Below are 22,073 nucleotides of genomic sequence, written 5' to 3'. Positions count from 1 at the left end.
GTTTAACCCACAGTGCCACCCATGTCCCTGTAGTACTAGTACTTCAGTCAAAAGCTGAGTAAAACAGAATATTTTGGCATTGTGTGCTCAGACTTTCAAAAGGCTTTTAGCAATATTCCCTACCAAATGCTCTTGGGCAAACCCACAGTCATCAGATAAGACAAAGGGTCCTCTTGTGGATTGGTACCTGATTAGGGAACAGAAAGGGATAAATGGACAGTTATCACCATGGATGGTTGTAAAAAATGGGGTTCTCCAATGAGTTGTATTGGGACTGGTGATTTTTTTACTGGTTCCTAAGTGACTTGGAGTTAGGGCTGACATGGGCATAGCCAGGATTTATGTTGGGGGGCAGGCTTTATGTTAGCGGGGGCAGAACCGAGCTATCTGCAATGTGATTGGTCAATTACTTATGTATTTTTATTTATATACCGTATTTGATTGGGGGGGCAGCTGCCGTGCGCGCGCGCGCACACACACACACACGGCTATGCCCATGAGGAATGAGCAGTGAGGTAGCCGTGTTTGCTGTTGCTACCAAATTGTTTAAGGTGATCAAAGCAAAACAAGTTTGCAAGTTGCTCCAAAAGGATCTCTCCAGACTGGATTATTGGATATTAACATAGCAAATGTGATTCAATGGAAGCAAGCAATAAAGTGACTCTTAACTTCCCATACACACTTGATGGGATCTGAGATGGCCAGGGAAGATATACAGTACTGGTATTGTGGTTGAAGGCTGCATTAAAATGTTGACTCAGAGTGTGACAGCTGTGAAAAAGTAAACTCCATGCTAGGGATCTTTATGATTAAAATAATGCTGGCATGATCAGAATACTTTTATACAAATATATGATGCATCCACACTTGGAATACTGTGTCCACTTCTGGTCATTGCAGAAAATGGTTCAGAAAAATGCAACCAAAATGATCAATGGGTTGTAGCAATTCCCTCATTGAAAGGCTTATGGCATTTGGGGCTTTAGAGAGAAGGCAAGGGAGAGGGGACATGAGAGAGTTACAGTGGTACCTCGGTTTAAGAACAGCCCTGTTTAAGAACTATTCGGTTTACGAACTCCACAAAACTGGAAGCAGTGTCCTGGTTTGCGAACTTTACCTCGGTCTAAGAACGGTGGAAGGGCCTCATTAGGGAAAGCGCACCTCGGTTTACGAAGGGCTTTGGTTTAAGAACGGACTTCCGGAATGGATTAAGTTTGTAAACCAAGGTACCACTGTATATACAATTATGCATGGTGTACAGAAAACAGACAAATGACTTTTTCTTCCTCTCTCATAATACTGGTACCCAATGTAGTTAGTTGAATGTTGAAAAACACAGGACACAAAGAGGAAATCCAGGTGGCATATCGTAAAATGATGGAATAAGGAGCAGGTTGTAGCCATGGCCACTACAGGTATCTTTAAAAATCCATGGAGGAGGGGAAGGGCTACTAGCCGGGTTGGTTATATTTTGCCTCCCTTGGTGCGGGGACGATGCCCCGGCATACCTGGGGAGCACAGGTGTTGCTGTCGTGCTCAGGTCCAGCTTCCCTCGGGGGCCGGGGCACCTGTTTGGCCACTCTTGAGAAATAGACCCTGGCCGAGATGGGCGGCGTGGCGATGGAGGCGTCTGAGGAGGGCTCTCGTCTTCTCCTCGCCGGGCCGGCTGGGCAGTGACCTTGGGCTGCACCCTCGCCTCGCTCCAATGACTGGGGCGTCTCTTTTGGGCGAGGGGACGCCCACCAAGCCCTCGGGACTCTCGGAAGGGGCCGGCCCGGCGCGGAATTGGCTGGGGCTGGGAAGCGGCGCCCCTTCGGGGGGTCCTTTTCCCAGTGTCCCTGCGACGCTCCCCGGGGGCCGCGAAGGAAAGCGAAAGCGGCGCGCGGAGTAAGCGAGCCCTTTCCACGTGCCCCGTGACCCGAAGCGCCGCCCCGTCTCCGGGCAAGGGGGCAGGAAGGTGGCGCGGCTGGCCGCCAGTCCGAGGAGAAGCAGGCGCCCGTCCTGCAGCCGCCGCACTCAGCTGAGCTCTCCGACACGCAGCGCCGGCCATGGTAAGAGACCGAGGGGGCGGGCGGCACAGCCGTCGGGTCAGTCCCAGCGGCGGCTCCGAGGGGGAAATGCGGCGGAGGGCAACGCAGCGCAGCTCCGCGGCGGCGAGCCCTCCCGGCTTCTGGGCAGCCCACGCGGGGGGCACCAAGGAAGCGGAGCTGCGGACTCGCTCCGCGACCGCGGCGGTTGCCGTGGGCTGCTTCGGTGCGGAGGGTGGAGGCTCCAGTCCTGCGCACGCTTACGCGGGAGCGCAGGGGCGCTTGCCTCTGAAGTCTCAACGGACCCCTATGAAGGGGACTGGCCGCGTCTCTTTCGGGGAGCTTCTTTCGTAATCTGGGCACAGCCGGGAGTTTGCGGGCTCTCCGCAGCCCCAGAATGTGGTTTCGCCGGACCCAAGACCGCCTGGAGAAGAATATAGTTACAGGTAGGTAGCCGTGTTGGTCTGAGTCGAAACAAAATAAAAAAATTCCTTCAGTAGCACCTTAAAGACCAACTAAGTTTTTATTTTGGTACGAGCTTTCGTGTGCATGCACTTCTTTCGTGTGCATGCACACGAAAGCTCATACCCAAATAAAAACTTAGTTGGTCTTTAAGGTGCAGGTGCTACTGAAGGATTTTTTTTATTTTGGAGAAGAATATGTTCGCCGGTTCCCTATTACTTTGCTCCGCTCCCTCGTTTGGAGGCAGTTGCGCCCTGGCGCCAGTAGGGGGCGGAGGCGGCGGGGTTGGGCGTCTGCCGTCGTTTTTTCCATACAGCGCAATTCTAACCATCTCTACTCAGAAGGAAGCCCTGTTGAATTCAGTGGGGCTTACTCCGAAGTAAGGGTGGTGGTTACGCTTGCAGCTGGAGTTGTACAAATATTGCTGGTTGCCTCACCTCAGAAAGGATATTTCAAGGTTGGAAAAGGCTCAGAAAAGGACAACCGAAATTATTGGGGGATGGAGCGACACCCCTATGAGGAAAGGGGTTGCAGCGTTTGAGACTTTTTAGTTTGGAGGGAAGGCGAGTAAGGGGCGACAACATGATAGAAGTTTGTAAAATTATGCAGGACGTGGAGAAAGTGGAAAAAGAAAAGTTTTTAGAAGAACACCAGAACTCGTAAACATCCAACGAAGCTAAATGTTGGAAGATTCAGGACAGATAAAAGGAGGCAGTGAAGGCCACCAGCGTAGATGGCTTTAAAACAGGATTAGACAAATTGATGGAGAAGAAGGTGATGGCTGCTAGCCAGGATGGCTCTGCTCTGCCTCTACAGTTGGAGGGATGTAGCAGTGCTTCTGAATCCCAGTGGCTGGAAACCACAGGAGGGGAGACCTGCTCTTGGGCTCAAATCCTCTTGTGGGTTTCCCATAGGGCAGTGTTTCTCAACCTTTTTTGGGCCACGGCACACTTGTTCCGTGAAAAAAATCACGAGGCACACCACCATTAAAAAAGTAACACCGGCGGGCCAGTGTTGTTCATTGGCGGCCGCCAGGCTCGTTTGCACTGAGCTTTGGGAAAGAGGAGGAGAAATATTGCTTTCCAGTGGGTCAGTGTTGTGTATTGGCGGCCGCCAGGCACGTGACAATGCAAATCGCCCTTCTCGTCGCCGCACGTCGCGGCACACCAGCCAGTGTCTCGCGGCACACTAGTGTGCCGCGGAACAGCGGTTGAGAAACGCTGCCATAGGGGTCATTCCATATCAAGTGACCCAACTTCTTTACCTCATGTCATCCAATTTTCTTACTATTTTGTACACTTGTAGAATAATCAGAAATAAGTTTAAATATAACATTTTAATTTTTTATCTCATCTCATTTTTAAATTATGAGAGTTTGAGATTCTTTTTAAAATAAGACAATTTTGGCCTTGCCAAAACCTTAAAAGCTCAGCCCAGAATTGAGATACATCAAAACTAAAAACACCAATCTCTTCAGAACTTCATGGGCTTTAATATGATATGTCACATGTTGTTGTTGTTGTTTAGTCGTTTAGTCGTGCCCGACTCTTGGAGGTGGCTGCTGAAGCTGAATGTGCAGGCAAGTTAGAGAGCAAAGGTGGCATTTTTATCTTGTCTCCCAGATGCTTCTTCGGGACAGCCCTCCTAGCTTGTACAGTATCTCTTCTCAGCAGGGCCAGTTTCCTGGGTAAACAACAGAAAAGCAGAGAGCAGGTTGAGAGTTCCCAAGCCTCATTGGATTACTGGAAATTTTCAAAAGTCCTTTGTCTTGGTGATGGAAATTTCCAGTCCTGGGGGTGACAAAGTTTGTTGTTGTTTAGTTGTGTCCGACTCTTCGTGACCCCATGGACCAGAGCACGCCAGGCACTCCTGTCTTCCACTGCCTCCCACAGTTTGGTCAAGCTCATGTTCATAGCTTCGAGAACACTGTCCAACCATCTTGTCCCCTGTCGTCCCCTTCTCCTAGTGCCCTCCATCTTTCCCAACATCAGGGTCTTTTCCAGGGAGTCTTCTCTTCTCATGAGGTGGCCAAAGTATTGGAGCCTCAGCTTCAGGATCTGTCCTTCCAGTGAGCACTCAGGGCTGATTTCCTTCAGAATGGATAGGTTTGATCTTCTTGCAGTCCATGGGACTCTCAAGAGTCTCCTCCAGCACCGTAATTCAAAAGCATCAATTCTTTGGCACATGTTAGCCTTACTTTAAATTTCAAATTTCAGTTACAAGATTTAAAATTTAAAAAATTAATATGATTTAAAATTTCCAAAAAGTATTGATTACTGTATTTAATATTTCTAAGAGCTACCTGCAGAATTTCATCATGGGATCACATTTTAAAAATATTTTGTAATACATGTCTGCCTTATTGGGTTCTATTTAGGATAAATTTGTCTTCTTGGAGTAAAATATAACAGAATAATCAAGACTTCAAACTATAATATCAGTTACTTCAGGCATTCCTTTAGAAAGTTATTCAGTTAAAAGGTATCTGAACACCTAGGGTTTTCTTTTTAAAATGTGTTCCAAATCTGAATGATAGCTTGCATGATAGAATTAGCGGTAACACTTTGACAGAATTCATTTCATGAACATTACAACAAAATGTTTCTTACATTACAAACAAAACATAAGAATTCATTACATAACATTACAAACAAAATTATAGGAAAACATTTTTACACATGAGAAATGGGTCTGAAAACATTGATCCTTCCATTATTTATACTTTACTCCAAACACTTTTCAAGAGCATTTGTTGCACATGACGTTTCATTTTTTGTCAAAGTGTAAATGTGGCCAGTTGCAGCCCTTGATTGGACCCTTGTTAGAACTTGTGCTCCTCAAGTACTACCTTGAATACATCCTTTTTTCTTTTCGTTTTTTAATAATATTTATTCATTTTATGAAGATAAAGCAAAAATACAAAATACAAAAAAGGAAAAAAAAGAAAAGACAAAAACTAAAAAGAAAAAAAACATGACAATACTGTAACAGCAATCTTACTTTGTACTTAACATTGTAGACTTCCTTGATTCTCCCCTCACTGGGTCCATTTTTAACTCCATCTTAAGCAATTTTCATATTATATCTTTTCCCCCCAAATAATATTTATTGATTTTCTAACATTCCAAATTACAAAAATCATTTGTAATCACTTTGATCATCAGTGCTTCAAAGTGCTGAGCAGGACTTTTTGCAAAGGGCTCTTTGCCAGTCTCTTCAAGGACTACCCGGTTTGAAGTGAGTGCCTGTCGGTTCAGGTGCCTTTACTGGGCAGGAAACATTCAATCACTTTGAGAGCCTCACTGGGTGGATATTGAAAACATGCTGCAGGTGTTTGCCTTCCTCTCATGCTTCATGAAGGTTTTCAGTTTTCAGATACAGTGGAACCTCGGTTTATGAACACTTCGGTTTATGAATTTTCGGTTTATGAACGCCGTGGACCCATCTGGAACGGATTAATTCATTTTCCATTACTTTCAATGGGAAAGTTTGCTTCAGTTTATGAACGCTTCAGTTTATGAACAGACTTCCGGAACCAATTACACTCATGCTTCAGTTTATGAACGCTTCAGTTTAAGTACTCCGCGGGCCCGTCTGGAACGGATTAATCCACTTTCCATTACTTTCAATGGGAAAGTTTGCTTCAGTTTATGAACGCTTACTCCGCGGACCGTCTGGAACGGATTAATTCACTTTCCATTACTTTCAATCGGAACGTTCTCTTCAGTTTATGAACGCTTCACTTTATGAACAGACTTCCGGAACCAATTGTGTTCATAAACCGAGGTACCACTGTACAAGATTTACCCGCTTGACAGGAAGGATGTGGGTTTTAGTTCCTCTTCTACCGAGAGGCCCGAATGTAGTATTTTTCAGTCTAAAATTGACTCCACCTTGGGGTGGGTTATACTTCCCCCAGCTAAGTGCATGCAGTTATCATCAATGTCTTTATCAATGACTTGGATGATGGGCTTGAGGGCATCCTGAGCAAGTTTGCAGATGACACCAAATTGGGAGGGGTGGCTAATACCCCAGAAGACAGGATCACACTTCAAAATGACCTTAACAGATTAGACAACTGGGCCAAAGCAAACAAGATGAATTTTAACAAGGAGAAATGTAAAGTACTACACTTGGGGGGGGGGGGAATGAAAGGCACAAATACAGGATGGGAGACACCTGGCTTGAGAGCAGTACATGTGAAAAGGATCTAGGAGTCTTGGTAGACCACAAACTTGGCATGAGTCAACAGTGTGATGTAGCAGCTAAAAAAGCCAATGCAATTCTGGGCTGCATCAATAGGAGTATAGCATCTAGATCAAGGGAAGTAATAGTACCACTGCATTCTGCTCTGGTCAGACCTCACCTGGAGTACTGTGTCCAGTTCTGGGCACCACAGTTCAAGAAGGATACTGACAAGCTGGAACATGTCCAGAAGAGGGCAACCAAAATGGTCAAAAGCCTGGAAACAATGCCTTATGAGGAACGGCTTAGGGAGCTGGGTATGTTTAGCCTGGAGAAGAGAAGGTTAAGGGGTGATATGATAGACATGTTCAAATATATGAAAGGATGTCATATAGAGGAGGCAGAAAGGTTGTTTTCTTCTGCTCCAGAGAACCGGACATGGAGCAATGGATTCAAACTACAAGAAAGAAGATTTGACCTAAACATTAGGAAGAACTTCCTGACAGTAAGAGCTGTTCGGCAGTGGAATTTGCTACCAAGGAGTGTGGTGGAGTCTCCTTCTTTGGAGGTCTTTAAGCGGAGGCTTGACAGCCATATGTCAAGAATGCTTTGATGGTGTTTCCTGCTCGGCAGGGGGTTGGACTGGATGGCCCTTGTGGTCTCTTCCAACTCTATGATTCTATGAGTTGTTTCAGATCACAAATCTGATCAGTCTCAGCTGATGGAGCATGGTCGTAGGGTGCTATGTCAAATCAAATCAAATCAAATCAATAACCTTTATTAGGCATGACAAATTCAGAAGCTTCAGAACAAAATTATGAGTAAAACATTCACATTATAAACTTCATGAAATAAAATACATATTAATTGATTTAGTATTTTAGAGCAATATATCAATTTTCAATTAGCATCCCCTGGTCCTCTCCACAGTGGCCCAATCTCTCTGCGTAAACCGAGCACAAAAACTCAGCCACCACTAAAGTAACTCCATCATTATTATCTGACAATAACCCCTGAATAGTTGGCATTGCTGCGATCGATGCATCCACCTGCAAAGCATCCAGCAATCGTCTTCTCGCATTAATACTGTAATTACAGGAAAAGAAAATGTGGTCCAATGTATCTGGTTCATTCTTCCCGCATTTACATAAACGTTCGGCTTTTGGGAGAGCTAGATATCTTCCTTCTGTCTCCATAGAGGGGAACACGTTGAATCTAGCCAACATGAAGAGCCTGCACCCTTCCTGACTCTTCAAGTTTGCCATATATCCCCCTTTAAAGTCTCTACACATTGGGAGGTTCAGGTGTAATGGGGAGCAGGTGCTGCGCCCCGCCATCTCAAGTAAGTAGAGGGTGCTTTTCTCTATAAGAGTCTTTCTAATAATTTTCCAGACTTCTTTGGGGTCAACGTTTTCAAAATCAGTTATCTTTAGTCCTATTGAGTTCAACTTTCTCCTGCAAGTCAGTGATAGGTTATAGCTTATACTATCACTTAGAAGGTCGTAAAGGAGAGAGTTAGGAGATAGGGCTCTACTATGAAGGAAGATCCAGTATTTCAAAGTCCTCAGCCACGCTCTTATTGATAGAGGTAGTATTCCTAGCTCGCAGCATATTGACTCATATTTAACAGAGTTTGTAAGTCCAAATAATGACCTCAAGAGGGATGCATGAAATTTGTCCAACTTCTTGAGGTCACCTGAAATCCATAGTGGGGCGCCATATAAAAGTTGTGGGCAAAGTTTCATATCAATTACTTGCAGTGCCGCTGGAATATATCTATTTCCTTCAGGGGAGAAAAAATGAGATTTGATATGGTGGGCTGTCCCTTTGGCCTTGGCTATTGCCACAGAGATATGTGCATTCCAGTTCATGTTATTTTTAAATAGAATCCCCAGATAATTAATCTGCTTCACTTCCTGTATTAGATGTCCACTAATTATATAGTCTTTTGGGTTTCCTCTCTTTTTAAACTGCATAATTTTGGTCTTCCTTTGCTATGTTTAACAGGAAAGGTAGTCCAGCCAGGGCAGTCTCGAGCAGGTGGCGCGCCCTGGCGCTGAGGGGCGGAGATCGCTCCGGCGCCCCCGCCCTCGCAGGGCACAGCATGGTTTCCACGCCTACCAGCCTGGCACACCACGCCACTGGGGCTCTACCTAGAGCCGGCCCTGAGTCCAGCACACCTGGAGGGCACCAGCCTTGAATTGTTGCTATTGCAGTTCAGACAGAGAGCTGAGAGAGAGAGGCTTCTCCAAAGCTACCAGGGCTGTGGGGTGCTCACATGACTGCATTGGCCTGCTTTTCCTCTGTTGAATTCAAGAGATCAGAACTTTTTTCAGCTGCCTTCCTCCCCAGGAAAGACAACGGGCTGCTTGAGTATTCTCAGTTTGGTCAGCTGTGACTCTGCTGTCAGAGATGAGATATGTGCTCTGTCAGCTGGTCATTCCTTCGCAGAGTTCTGGCTGTGGCCTTCCTCAATCAATTAGTCTCACAGTAAACAATAGGAGCTTGGCAGGAGGGAATAAACATCCCCGGCTGCCCACAGGAAGCCCAACACTTGGAAGGAGGGTGTACCTTCCTTTCCCAGCAAGTTGGGTGGCTCTTCTTGATGGCTTTCCTCTCCTGCTGGCAAAGTGTCTGGTTTGTTGCATCACAATGGAAGAGCGGCCATCAGAACAAGGGCCCTGGTGCCTTTTTTGCTGCCAGAAGAAAGAAAGATTCCTGCAGCAATTATTGTGCATATTTTAATGTGCATGTTTATTTCTAAGTATGAGATGCACGCCTCAGGATCTGCAGCATTAAACAAATAAAAACCAGAATCACTGGATTAACATGCACCATTGATAAGGCCACCCCAAGACATGATGAGCAGAAGAGCTGCTGCAAATCAGTGTTGACAGTACTGAGCTAGACGAAGTTGGTATAATGCAGTGCCATGCCTTCCCCCAACCTGGTGCCCTCCAGATGTTTTGGACTACAACTCTCATCGGACCCAACGCGTGGCTGGAGGGCACTAGGCCTGGAGGAAGTTGCTGCTAAATTTCTCTCCTCATTAGGTCTGGGCTTAGAAGTGCCAGGTGTGAGAGGAGGGGCAACAGTGAGGGAGCGGCTGGCAGCCAGTGTGAAAGAATAATGCTCAGATGCTCAGATGGAGGAGTGTGTGTGTATGACACTGTATTGGTGTATTTCCACACAGCCTCTCAGCAGATGGTCCCAGTAAGCAAAGTGTGGGGGCGGAGCTGTGGGGAGGCAAGGTTCAATAACTTTTTGGAACATGTTCCTAGTAAGAGAGCTAGCAAACCTCTCCTTCCATGAGATGGTGGAGCTCTTCAGGTTTGCTCCAGTTTGCTCTCATGCTTGTAGTGGAATAGCTAATCCTGCCTTTCTGCTTTGGGATCTCATCTCTTAAAAGGCCACAACCTCCTGTGATGAAGGTACAGGAGGCACTTGATAGTGGACCAAGCCTCTGAGAAAGCATGTGGGATCCCAACAGGGTTTTTTGTGTTTGCTTTTGCTTTCTCTTTCATCTTCTGAAATGTCTGTGGGGTGAGGAACATCACAAGAGCTCCTGCAGATGGATCAGGCCAAAGACCAACATGGTCCAGCATCTTGTGACCTACAGAGGCCAACTAGGTGACACTGGGAAGGTTAATTTAATGGACACTATGAAGGACACGGGTGGCGCTGTGGGTTAAACCACAGAGCCTAGGTCTTGCCGATCAGAAGGTCGGCAGTTCGAATCCCCGTGATGGGGTGAGCTCCCGTTGCTCGGTCCCTGCTCCTGCCAACCTAGCAGTTCAAAAGCACATCAAAGTGCTAGTAGATAAATAGGTACCACTGTGGCGGGAAGGTAAATGGCGTTTCCGTGCGCTGCTCTGGTTCGCCAGAAGCGGCTTAGTCATGCTGGCCACATGACCCGGAAGCTGTACGCTGGCTCCCTCGGCCAATAAAGCGAGATGAGCGCCGCAACCCCAGTCACAACTGGACCTAATGGTCAGGGGTCCCTTTACCTTTTTATGAAGGTGTTGGGAGTTCTAAGAGAGGGAAAGGCAACTGTGCAACTACCGGTATTACTCATGTATTCAGTACACCCTCAGGTTTACTACACATAGTGCCTCATATTTTTGTATAAGATGGCTTTCCTTGAAGTATGACCGGATCAAGGTGTGGAACATGTGTTTTACAATTGTACAAATGGTTTAATTCCTCTTAGTTTACTGAGTCTATAGTGTTTGGTATTTTATATTTGTCTTATTGTACAGTACACCACTTTGGTATGGTATGCAAAAATAGGCACAGAGAGAATCAAATAGAGTCTGCAGAATGGAACCCTCTAAGCATTTTGAAAAATGTCCTTCAAGAGATTATCTACATCAGGTATCCTCAACCTCTTCAGGCTCAAGACCCACTTTTAACCCAAACATGCACTTGGGGGACCCATTTCTTAATCTTTTAACATATATTTACAAGGTAGTAGTGCTGTTACAACCCACCACAGATCAGGCCCACCAGTTGAAGACCAGTGATTCTAGATACAGTACAATCACATTTTACATGGGAGTTTGGTTCCAAGGGTTCCCTGTATATGCAAAAATGCATATACTCTATGTATCAGCTCTGGAGGCCCCAAGATGCTCTCTCAAGATCTGGTGGGGCCATCATTATCTCATGAGAGCATCCCAGACTCAGCACACAGAGAGTGTCTTGGATCCCAAGCAAGGCACAGAGCTTTTAAGCTCTTTTTCCATTGGGAAGACCCGGCACAAAAGAGCTTTTGAACTCTCTGCCTTGCTCGCATTTAACTTGCAGGATGTCAACCAGTGGCCTTCAACTGCTTATGGTTGAATTAGATGAGTATAAAATGTGATTGTATTGTACGTGTCATGATGTACTTCAGGGCCATAAGACCAGGTGAGTCTTCCTTAGTCATTATCCTTGTACTTTTCTCTTCCTCCCCTCCTCAAATGCAAAGGATCTTGGGGGGAAAGGCTGTCTTTCCTGAGCTTGTCCTCCCAGTGACCTTCACCTTCCTTGGGAGTTCTCCCCAGCGTGACACAAGTCTGGTGTAGCAAAGGCTGGTTTGGGCCAGGATCATTGCCTCAGGCTCTTTGTCTGCCAGCTCCGGCTTTCCAAAGGAAAGCAGCATTTGAAAAAGACCTTTATGTTTCCTGTGTCTTTTGGCTTGGGTCCCTGAGTGGGTTCAGCCTTCCTCCACCCATTTCAGCAGCAGGAAACAAGCTATTTCAGGCAATGGGTTGGTATTTGCTTCTCATTTCCTGTGAGGAATTCTAATTCCAACAGGAGATGGGGAGACACACTCCAGGAATGACCAAGGCCAGATCAACTACCACTTCTTCTGAACCTTTGGCAAAGCCAGGCACCCCCAAACTGCGACCCTCCAGATATTTTGGCCTACAACTCTCATGATCCCTAGCTAAGAGGACCAGTGGTCAGGGAAGATGGGAATTGTAGTCCAAAACATCCGGAGGGCCAAAGTTTGGGGATCCTGCTTTATACCTTTGTACTGTATTGCTGTCTTCGGCTTCCCAGCCGTAGTCTGTGGGCCCAAGAGACTTCAAAATGTATTGCCTTCATGGTGAACTCAGTTGCCAGGGAGCTGCGCAAAGGACTGCAGTCATTTTTAGAGCACCCCACTTGGTTTATATGGAGGCGCCCTCACCGCTGAGCCCAAGCTGCCCATGCCAAACAGAGGACAGAGGACAGCAGAACCTTCCTTTACAATAATAATAATAATAATAATTACAAAAAATTAAAGTACAATTGTACATTTCATCATAAATGCAAACGAAAACAACCATCACATTGCCGCCGCCTCTCAATCCAGGAGGAGCCCATCTTCCTCCTGGCTTTGAAATGCAATTAATCTGTCAGCTGAATCCATTGTCCTTCTTACCATTCCTTCGTGTTGATGAAAGCAAGTCTTTTTTAAAAAAGTGGAAAAACAGGTTTGGGGTGGCTCTGACAGTAGGCATCCAGGTCTACAAATATGTGGAACTAGAGTTCAGTCTTGGACAGAAGATGGTACTGTACACCAGAACAACCCCCTCCCACCTATCTCCATGACTTGAAACAGCCTCTGCCAACCTGGTGCCCTCCAGATGCTGTTGGACTACGTCTCCCATCAGTCCCAGCCAGCATAGCTGCTGACTTATTTGTTCATGCCTCCAGAGGCCTTTGTGTGCACCTGGAGCCCTTCCTGGCATGTTCCTAGTTTCATGGGAGCAAAAGGTCCCCGACTTCCCTGTGACCTGAAAGGGCAGCCAAGTGTTCTGACCCAGCCCTCTCCTCCTGCCCTGGTTTCTCCAAGACCTTGTTATCTCTGTATGCAATGCACACACACTCCTCCCACTCAGCTGCTGTGTTTCAGCCTCAAGCAGCATGATGGGACCAGAGTTCCTTCTGCTATGATCAGCCTCTCTCTTTCTGCAGGAGGAAAACAATTTGAAGCGGTGTCAGGGGGAGGCTGAGCAGGTGACAGAGATCATGCTGGAGAACTACAGCAAAGTGCTGAACCGTGAGGGCAAGCTCCGCGAACTGGATGAAAGGGCAGATGAACTTCGCAACCAGGTACAGCAAGGGGGTGGGAAGGAGGAAGCAGCCCACTTCTGGGGGTGGTAGCTTTTTCATGCACCACAAGTGATGGGTGGACCCTTGTTTGCAGTAGGTTGTCCTCAGCATTTCATCCAGAGTCCTTGAGAGAGCAGGAGAAACGTGGTCTTCTCCTCCAAAATGGTTCCCTCCTTCTTCCAGTTTTTTTTTAAAAAATATCCCAGCCTAACCCAGAAGCTAGTGTTTAGGTAATATATGCAAAATATCAGCCAAATAACCTAATGAGTTCTAATCCCAGACTACTACATGTAAAGAAGGTGATAAACAATTCAAGTTAACCAAAAGGTTTTACAATGTGAAGGGAATTCTCTGTTGTTGTTGTTTTAGCCGTGTACATAATAAAAATGTATCATTCAATTACAAAGGAGTCTTTGTGCATCAGGCTTTGTGCCAATTTTATTTTATTATTTACTTATTCTGCAAGTGCTATTTGCCATACTTTGTTGTACCAACTTGTCAGAGACTCACCCTCTAAATCCTTCCAGGATCTTGTTATTATGAGCTTTGCTGCTAGTAGAAGAGCACCTATTAAAGGTTCAAGCTGTAAGTTAATACTATCTCCCATGAAAAGAAGGAGGAGCACCAGCTCCAGCAATTTACAGACATTTTGTCTAGTACAGTGGTGCCTCGCTAGACGAATTTAATTCGTTCCACGGGTCTTTTCTTATAACGAAAAATTCGTCTAGCGAATCCCATAGGAATGCATTGAATTTTTTTTGAATTTTTTTTTTTGCCCATAGGAACGCATTAATTGAATTTCAATGCATTCCTATGGGAAACCGCGATTCGCTAGACGAATTTTTCGTAAAACGCATTCGTCTAGCGAGGTAATCTCCGCTCGAAAAAACCTTTCATTAAGCGGAAATTTCGTTAAGCAGGGCATTCGTTAAGCGAGGCACCACTGTAATTGCTATTATTTGGACAAAATAGTTCATTTCTGCTGCCCCTCAGAGGCACAGTTCAAGAGGCCCAGGTTGATTTGGGCTTCCCCCTCCCTTGCAGAGCTTAAAGTCAGATGTAGGGAGCTAGCAGGATCCTGGGGGTTGCTGTGATGGCCGAGGCTGTTTTCTTAAAGTAAAGAATGGGAAAGGAATGATGAGACAGCAGTACTGGCCAGGGCTGGTAGGAGTTGTAATCCAAAACACTGTAGGGTACCTGGCTTGCGATGGCTAAGAACATAAGAAGAACAGGCTGGATCGGTCCAGATGCCTATCCAGTCCAGCATCCTATTCTCATAGTGGCCAAACAGACACCTCTTCTGGGAAACCAGCAAACAGGACCTGAGCACAAGAGCACATTCCCCTCCTGCTGTTTCCAGCCATTGGGATTCAGAAGCATCTCGACCAGGTATTAGCCTTCTCCTCCAAGAATTTGTCTAATCCTCTTTTAAAGTCAATCAAGCTGGTGACCATCACTGCCTCCTGTGGGAGGAAGTTCAGTAATTTAACTGTGCAGGAAGAATTTTATTTTATCTGTCCTTAATCTCCCAGCCTTCGGCTTCATTGGGTGTCTATGAGTTCTAGCGTTATGAAAGAGGAAGCAAAACTTTTCTCTGCTCACTTTCTCCAGGCCATGCATACACTTTATACACTTTATACACTTCTATCATGTCACCTCTTACTCACCTGTTCTCTAAACCAACCTGGTTCCTACTGCCCACTAGTGGGCGTTTCAGGATTCTAGGTGGGCGGTAGGGGGTTCTACGGCACAAGCTGAATCCTCCTTCCATCGAGCACTGGTGGGCGGTAAGGAAATTTTACCATCAAGAAAGATGCATTAGTGGGTTTAAAAAGGTTGACTACCCCTGCTCTAAACTGTAAAATCCCAAAACCTTTCCTCAGGATCGTGGAGAACATGGAAATTCTGCCCACTGAGCTGCTGATAGCAAACCCAGATCAATCTGTTCTTCTGGTTTATGACATTTCAACAGAAACAGCAGGGCACATGTGGATTCCATGCTTTAAAAAATAACATATTGTACCAGGCAATCTAAACCCTGCCCAGTAATTACACATTGTGTAAATTTAGTCCATTTCCATCTTATAGCCTTCCTTCCTACCTACCTACTTACTTAACACTTGCATCCTGCTTCTCCAAATCTCAAGGCAGCTTTCTCCAAAATTCCTTATAAAATACAATTTAATAAGACAGCGTCAGCAAGGCAGTATAATCAGAGCACTGGGTTTTGTACGATGAAGGTTTTGCATCCTTTCAAAAGAGCTGTTCCAAGAGATGAGCTCTGAAATTAAATAATTTTCCCTTCCCCTTTTTTAAACTAGTACTTGCCATGACTTATTCCACACACACACACACACACACACACACACACACACACACACACACACACACACACATTATATACACTTAATACTAAAGGTGGGCTTGTAGGACCTTGGTGGAGACTTTAATTCTTCATTGCGGCAAATGTCTCTTGTCTCTTACAAACGCCTCATTTTATATTTTCCCAGCCTGGCTTTGCAAATGAAAGTGATTCCAGGAGGAGATGGGTGGGGTGGGGTGGGGTGGGGAAATGTGGGGGGTGTTTCTCCCAAAACTGCCTCCTGCCCTTCCTGTGACCTCAGCAAGGCAGGGCCATTTGTTTGCTGAGATGACATCTTGTTACGCCCTCTAGAAGCTAAACTACCCCTCTCTCTGTCCTGCAACCTTTGAAGCCCACATTTACTGTCTTCAGTTCCTTTAGTTCCTTTCAACCAAAGCTGAAATGCTCCAAGCCTTGCACCCCTTGCCCAGTGCCAGATCCAAATCCTGTGTCTGTGCAGCAGTTTCAGAACTAGATTACCTTTCCTTCGCCTCAGCTTTCCCTGGACAGTGTCACTCCCTACAATGGGAAACACGCCCCAGATGCTGCAGCGTGGGTAAGCCTAAATTGATTGTGGGGTGTGTGTGGCTCTAAGTTAATAGCTTGGGTTGGAGAGCCTCCAAAAAGGGTGGGCTATTAACAATCCTATATGCCTATGAATAAGAGAGGCTGCATCCCTTCTTTGTTTCCTCCTAGAGTGTTGCCTTCTGCAAGACAACAAAAGTCGTGGCTCGGAAGAAGCGCTGGGAGAACATGAAATGGAAGGTCATCCTTGTGGGCGTGGTCGCGGGAGTCCTCATCCTCATCCTGGCTATAGTTCTTTACTTCACCCTCCCCAGTTCTGCAAACGTGGACACCCCAGCAAAGGCTGATGGCGGACACTGAGTGGCTTAGTGGGACAACTCCCAGATCATCTCCAGCAGGCCAGGTTGTCTCTTCCTGCCTCTTGCACCAATGTGTTCTGGATGGACTTGAGCAGAACTTGGTCACAGATTTGTTGCAGCAGAAGCCACAATTCTCTAGCGCCCAGCGACAGTGCTCAGATAATATTTGTGATCGTTTCTAAATGGCCAAAGCATTGTATGCTTGCAACCCCATTCAACTGTGAGCTGTGCCACATGCTCATCAGCGCTTCTGAAAATTCTTTGCATATTGGATATACAGTATAGAGGAGAATCTATGCGAAGATAAATGATGTGGTCCTACGCTGCTGCTGTGCCTTCACCCAGGCATATCTGGAGGTGTGTCTCTGTGTTGGCAGAGCAGGTCCTATCATTTCCCACATCCTGCAAATTCCACTCCTGAAATTAGCCATAGTATACAGAATCTAGGTTTTGTGTTTTTATCATGGTGCAAAGAGAGGCAGAGAAGGGTGGCAGAGAAGGTGATGAGATGATTTTGAGACCTGGGGCACAGGAGTGTTCCGGTGCTATAGTTCTTTTCATTTAAGAGCATAAGATGTGCCTGCTGGATCATCTAGTCCAGCATCTTGATCTCGCAGTGGACAACCAGATACCTGTGGGAAATCCTCAAGCGGCACCTGAGCACAACAGCCCACCCGCCCCCTCCTGCAGTTTTCAATGATTTGTATTCAGAAGCATTACTGTATCTGACTGTGGAGGCAGAATTGGTATTGATTTCAGTGGGAGTTGCCCGAGGTAACTTACTCCTGGATTGTCTCTCAAGTTAATATTGGGAGACGGGGCGGGGAGATGCCATTGGGATTCTCTGCCCCAGGGAACCAACATGTATTGAGCCAACTTTGCTTTTTTTATAATTTGCAGTGATATCAGTAAGAATGTTTACAGGGAATGTGATGATGCTCTTCGGTTATGCAAAAAGCAGTGTTTTTGGAGGCCTGGGGATATTTTAAATGTGGCAGGACGCTGGAAGGTTCGCAGCAATAGCGAGGTCTGCAAGGGCCAAAATCATGCAGGTTGTCTTCTCCCAGGTGCCACAAGCCTTTGCATGCTTCTCATATTGAATACATGCTCTGTTGCAATTTGTGCCTTACTTCAGGATCTTTTTACTGTGAAATCTGGTACTGAGGTACCAGCTTTACTGCTATGCCCATTAAGCGCTAGCAGAATGCTAGCCCTTCTTTGCTAGCTGTTTCCTTCTCTGAAATGAAAATGGCCTGATGTTTGTCCATTTTCGTTAATACATTATTGCTTTGCATTATTTTATTTTATTTTTGCACATGGCTGCCTGTTTAGTGATCTAGTAAGACCCACCTTTCCTCCTCGTTTTGATTTTGTGTTTAGCAGCATATGAAGGGGGTCTGTATATATGCCTGTATACAAACCAATTCAAGAACAGGCCCATATTATGAGATGCCCCAAAGTAAAGAGGGGGCAGCCTAGATAACATGTGGAGCACAGGTTAATAAGGAAGAAAATATTAAGGATTACTGGCATGGAAACAGCCAAAACCACTCCTAGCCTCCACCTAGCATTGTGCTCCTCCAATTTCAGCTTAGCAAGTGACTAGAATATAGGTTAGTTTCATTAATGCTAACTTGTAAAAACATGTCTCCTATTTTAAACAGGGATGGAGGGGAGACTCTCGTTTGTGCTGTGTTCTGTGGCAAAAACAGCAAAAGGTGGATTGTTTTATAATAATGAGTTGCTGTGCATGGATTGCTACATCTGCTGACAAAGCAATAGAGGAAAGGCAAAGAAAATAAGAAGATGGGTTTGTGATGATGACCTAGAGATGGCTCTCAGGAAATGAAGGGGTCTGGTCTCAAGCCAGAAGCCTGTTTCTGAATTCAGGATTGTGATTTCCCAAAGGGTTTGGGGGCAATGTCTGCCAGTAGGCTATAGATGTCATGCAGGTAGCTCTTCACGCTGCCAGCTGGCTGGCTAACTTGTCTCGTTTAGATATTAACAGGCTGCAATTCAGGGATTAATGGGCATGCCAAGCGTGTAGGCTTTGCAAGCATTGGGTTTTCCATTTGTTGCGATGGATATGCTGCTCTCACAAAACTAGAGGACTGGCAAATCTTCAAAACTGGGATCCAAAACAAAAGCAAAGCAATAATGGGTGACTCTCCTCCCTCTCACTTCGTGTGGAGGACAATGTCCTGGGAGAGGACCAGCCAGCTGCCTCCCAGAGGTTTTGGGCTACAATCTGAGGCTGATGGGAGTTGTAGTCCAAAACCCCTGGAAGACACTCCTAGAAAGTGAAGGCACTCCTAGAAAGTGGTGGCAGGCATCCTAGGACAGTTTCTGAGGGAAACCAAAATACTTATTCTGAGTTTTCTTTTTTCTTGTTGTTTTTTTTAAAGTGTAGCTAACTTAGGAACAGCCTGGGGTAGATGTTAGGGGAACAGGATTAAGAGTCAGCAGGTACCTAGGTGGTGCATGCCTGACAAAACAAACACCTGTGACTGCCCACCTGAAACACACCTGCAGTGTTTCAGGTGATGATGGAAGTGGGAATCAAGAGCAGGAGTTTCTGGGAATTTAGCAACGTGGTTTCTGGTCATGTCCTGCAGGGCAGTGCCTCTCAGGCTATCTGATGTAGTGGACCAGCATTCTGTTTTCCTCGGTGTGCCAGGAACCAGAACCATATTTGGTTCCTGAAGCATTCACGCCTTGGGCCACTTTCAATAGCACTGCATTTGGGAGCCTCTGGGGCAGAGAATTGCAGAGTTGGGCGAATTGCAGAGATGACCCAAGGGCCACCCAGCCCAATCCCTTGCAATGCAGGAACCACAGTTAGAGAATCCCTGACACATGGCCACCCAACGTGTGTTTAAATATCTCCAGTGAAGGAGAGTCCACCACCTGCCGAGGGAGTCCATTCCACCGTCAAAGAGCTCTTACCATCAGAAAGTTCTTCCTCATGTTTGACTGGAATCTATTTTCTTGAGATTTGGATCCATTGGTTTTGGCCTCACCCTCTCAAGCAGGAGGAAACAGGCTTGCTTGTTCCATGAAGATGGAAGCTCTTCAGATATTTCAAGGTGGCTTTTATGTTACCTCTCAAGTCTTCTCTTTCCCAGGTTAAACCTATCCAGTTCCTTCAACCTTTCATCTAGCTGATTCAGCAGTTGATCAGAGCCAGGCCAGCCACCAGGCCCAGGGAAGGAGCCAAGTGACAACGCTTCGAGAAGCACCCTGATTCTCACTGAGTTTGGTGAGAGCTGGGGTGCAGTGGTAGTGGAAGTGGTGATGGGACACAGCAGGGGGTGGGGAGGCAGCAATTCCCATTTCGCCTCAAGTGGTGAAACAGGATGGGTCACCCCTGGATCAGATGCAGCTTCTGCTGACGTGTCGGAGCTTTTCCCCCTCTTTGTCAGCTCTCCAGGGACCTCCTGCCCAGGGCCAGAGTCTCCGGACCATTCAGGTATCAGCTGTGCAACTTAAGGTTTCTGGAGTCATAGAAGGCTCCACAGACAAGATAGCAGCTCTGGTGGTGGGGGTGGAGACACCTGGAATGGACAGCTTTTAGCAGCTTTAAAGGTAAAGGGACCCCTGACCATTAGGTCCAGTCATGACTGACTCTGGGGTTGCGGCACTCATTTCGCGTTATTGGCCAAGGAAGCTGGCGTACAGCTTCCAGGTCATGTGGCCAGCATGACAAAGCCGCTTCTGGTGAACGGTCCCTATTTATCTACTTGCACTTGACATGCTTTCGAACTGCTAGGTTGGCAGGAGCCGGGACCGAGCAACAGGAGCTCACCCCGTCATGGGGATTTGAACCGCCGACCTTCTGATCAGCAAGCCCTAGGTTCAGTGGTTTAACCCACAGTGCCACCCGCATCCCACTTTAGAGGTGGGTTAACCATTCTGCTGATAGTGGTGCAGCAAGGGTGGCATCTCAGGACTCAATATCAAGTCCCTGCCACCTGGAGGACCACCTGGAGAAGAGCAGATGATGGCAAACAGGTCTGACATCAGTACCTGAACCTACCAGGGCTTCGTATTTCGTTTTTAAAATGCTTTTTATAGATGGGGTGGGTGATCTGTACACGTTTACAGATGCTCATTTTCAGCTTTTTACTTCAAAGGTGTGCAAAGCGGTGCTTGTTATTCCCCAGTAAGCGTATTTAGTATCAGACTACCCGTTTTATTCCTGTAGTTGTAATGGTGCTTTTTTTTTAAAAAAAAAATGTATCATATTGGTTTTTAATATCATAAACACAACTGAGAAAGCAAAACTTGGAATAATATACAGATTATTGGATTGTCAAGTACGTAGGGTGAAATTAAGATACTCGTATATCAAAAATTCACTAAGTAGACCTTTGTATAAAGATACATGTGACACAATAAATGAAGACCATACACCGGGAAGTTTATTCCTCTTGGACTGTCTGTCAGTCATTCAGCTGAGCTGGGTCAAGCATTCAGAAAGTGCTATTTCCCACACATGAGCATATGTGAGTCCTTCCTGTTTTCCACCTCACAGCTGTCTCTATCCAGGTAGCTGCTAGCAGAGAAAAGACCAGAGTTCGACGAGCAGTCTCAGGGAGGACTCTCTAGAAGCGCCAGCAATGGATATAACACCAAATCATGATTATTAGTTGTTTTTGCCAGAATAAATCGTACCACATGCTGCCAACCAGTCAGTGGCCAAGGCTGCTATAATTTTTTCAACGTATGCATCAGAGTCTATTGCTTCCCCTACAGGGTTTGTGGCCTTCACTCCTTCTGCTGCCTCTCCCACACATAAAGAACTACCTCCAGATTCCTCATCAGCACGAAGCCTAGGAGCTTTAGCACAGCTCCAGAAGTGGGCCCGCTGCATTACCTTAGCAATTGCTGGGGTGGAAGAGTAGAATCATAGAATCATAGAGTTGGAAGAGACCACAAGGGCCATCCAGTCCAACCCCCTGCCAAGCAGGAAACACCATCAAAGCATTCCTGACAGATGGCTGTCAAGCTTCTGCTTAAAGACCTCCAAAGAAGGAGACTCCACCACACTCCTTGGCAGCAAATTCCACTGCCAAACAGCTCTTACTGTCAGGAAGTTCTTCCTAATGTTTAGGTGGAATTTTCTTTCTTGTAGTTTGAATCCATTGCTCCGTGTCCACTTCTCTGGAGCAGCAGAAAACAACCTTTCTCCCTCCTCTTGTGATTCACTCAGTTAATCCTCCCACGGGTTCAACCCTAGGCCACCATTATGGTATCAGACAAGCCACAACGTCCCTGATGTGCTGTGATTTAAGAAAATATGAAGAGCCTGGCTGGCCCAGCGTCCCATTCTCAAGGTGGCCCAGCCAGATGGGAAGCAGGGCCTGAGTGCAACTGGAGACAGAATGTAGCCATTTAATCTTGTTAAAGCCCTCAAACAGATGGCCATTGCAGCATAGTCCTGGATCTTTCTTCAGCTCTGGACGGAACTGAGTTTTATTATTACTTTAGTGTCATTAACATGCACATGTTGTGTTTTTGTGCGAATTCCTCCTTTCAAAGTAGGGTTGGCAAACTATACTTTTTCTC

General features: G+C 46.1%; 1 non-coding gene across 2 annotated transcripts; it reads left to right on the top strand.

The window, feature by feature from the left end:
- The first annotated feature begins 1,463 nt into the window (after positions 1-1,463).
- Positions 1,464-20,915, top strand: LOC118087479 (uncharacterized). Of its 2 annotated transcripts, XR_009557825.1 has the most exons (3): positions 1,464-2,051; positions 13,122-16,177; positions 16,318-20,915. It is a non-coding gene; the product is annotated as an uncharacterized LOC118087479 (transcript). The 2 variants fall into 2 exon arrangements; XR_009557826.1 differs by lacking the exon at positions 1,464-2,051 and having other exon boundaries at positions 6,935-13,259.
- The last annotated feature ends 1,158 nt before the right edge of the window (positions 20,916-22,073 follow it).

The sequence above is a fragment of the Zootoca vivipara genome, chromosome 6 (assembly GCF_963506605.1).
Source record: "Zootoca vivipara chromosome 6, rZooViv1.1, whole genome shotgun sequence".
NCBI lineage: Eukaryota > Metazoa > Chordata > Lepidosauria > Squamata > Lacertidae > Zootoca > Zootoca vivipara.
This window is presented reverse-complemented; position numbering and strand designations above follow the sequence as displayed.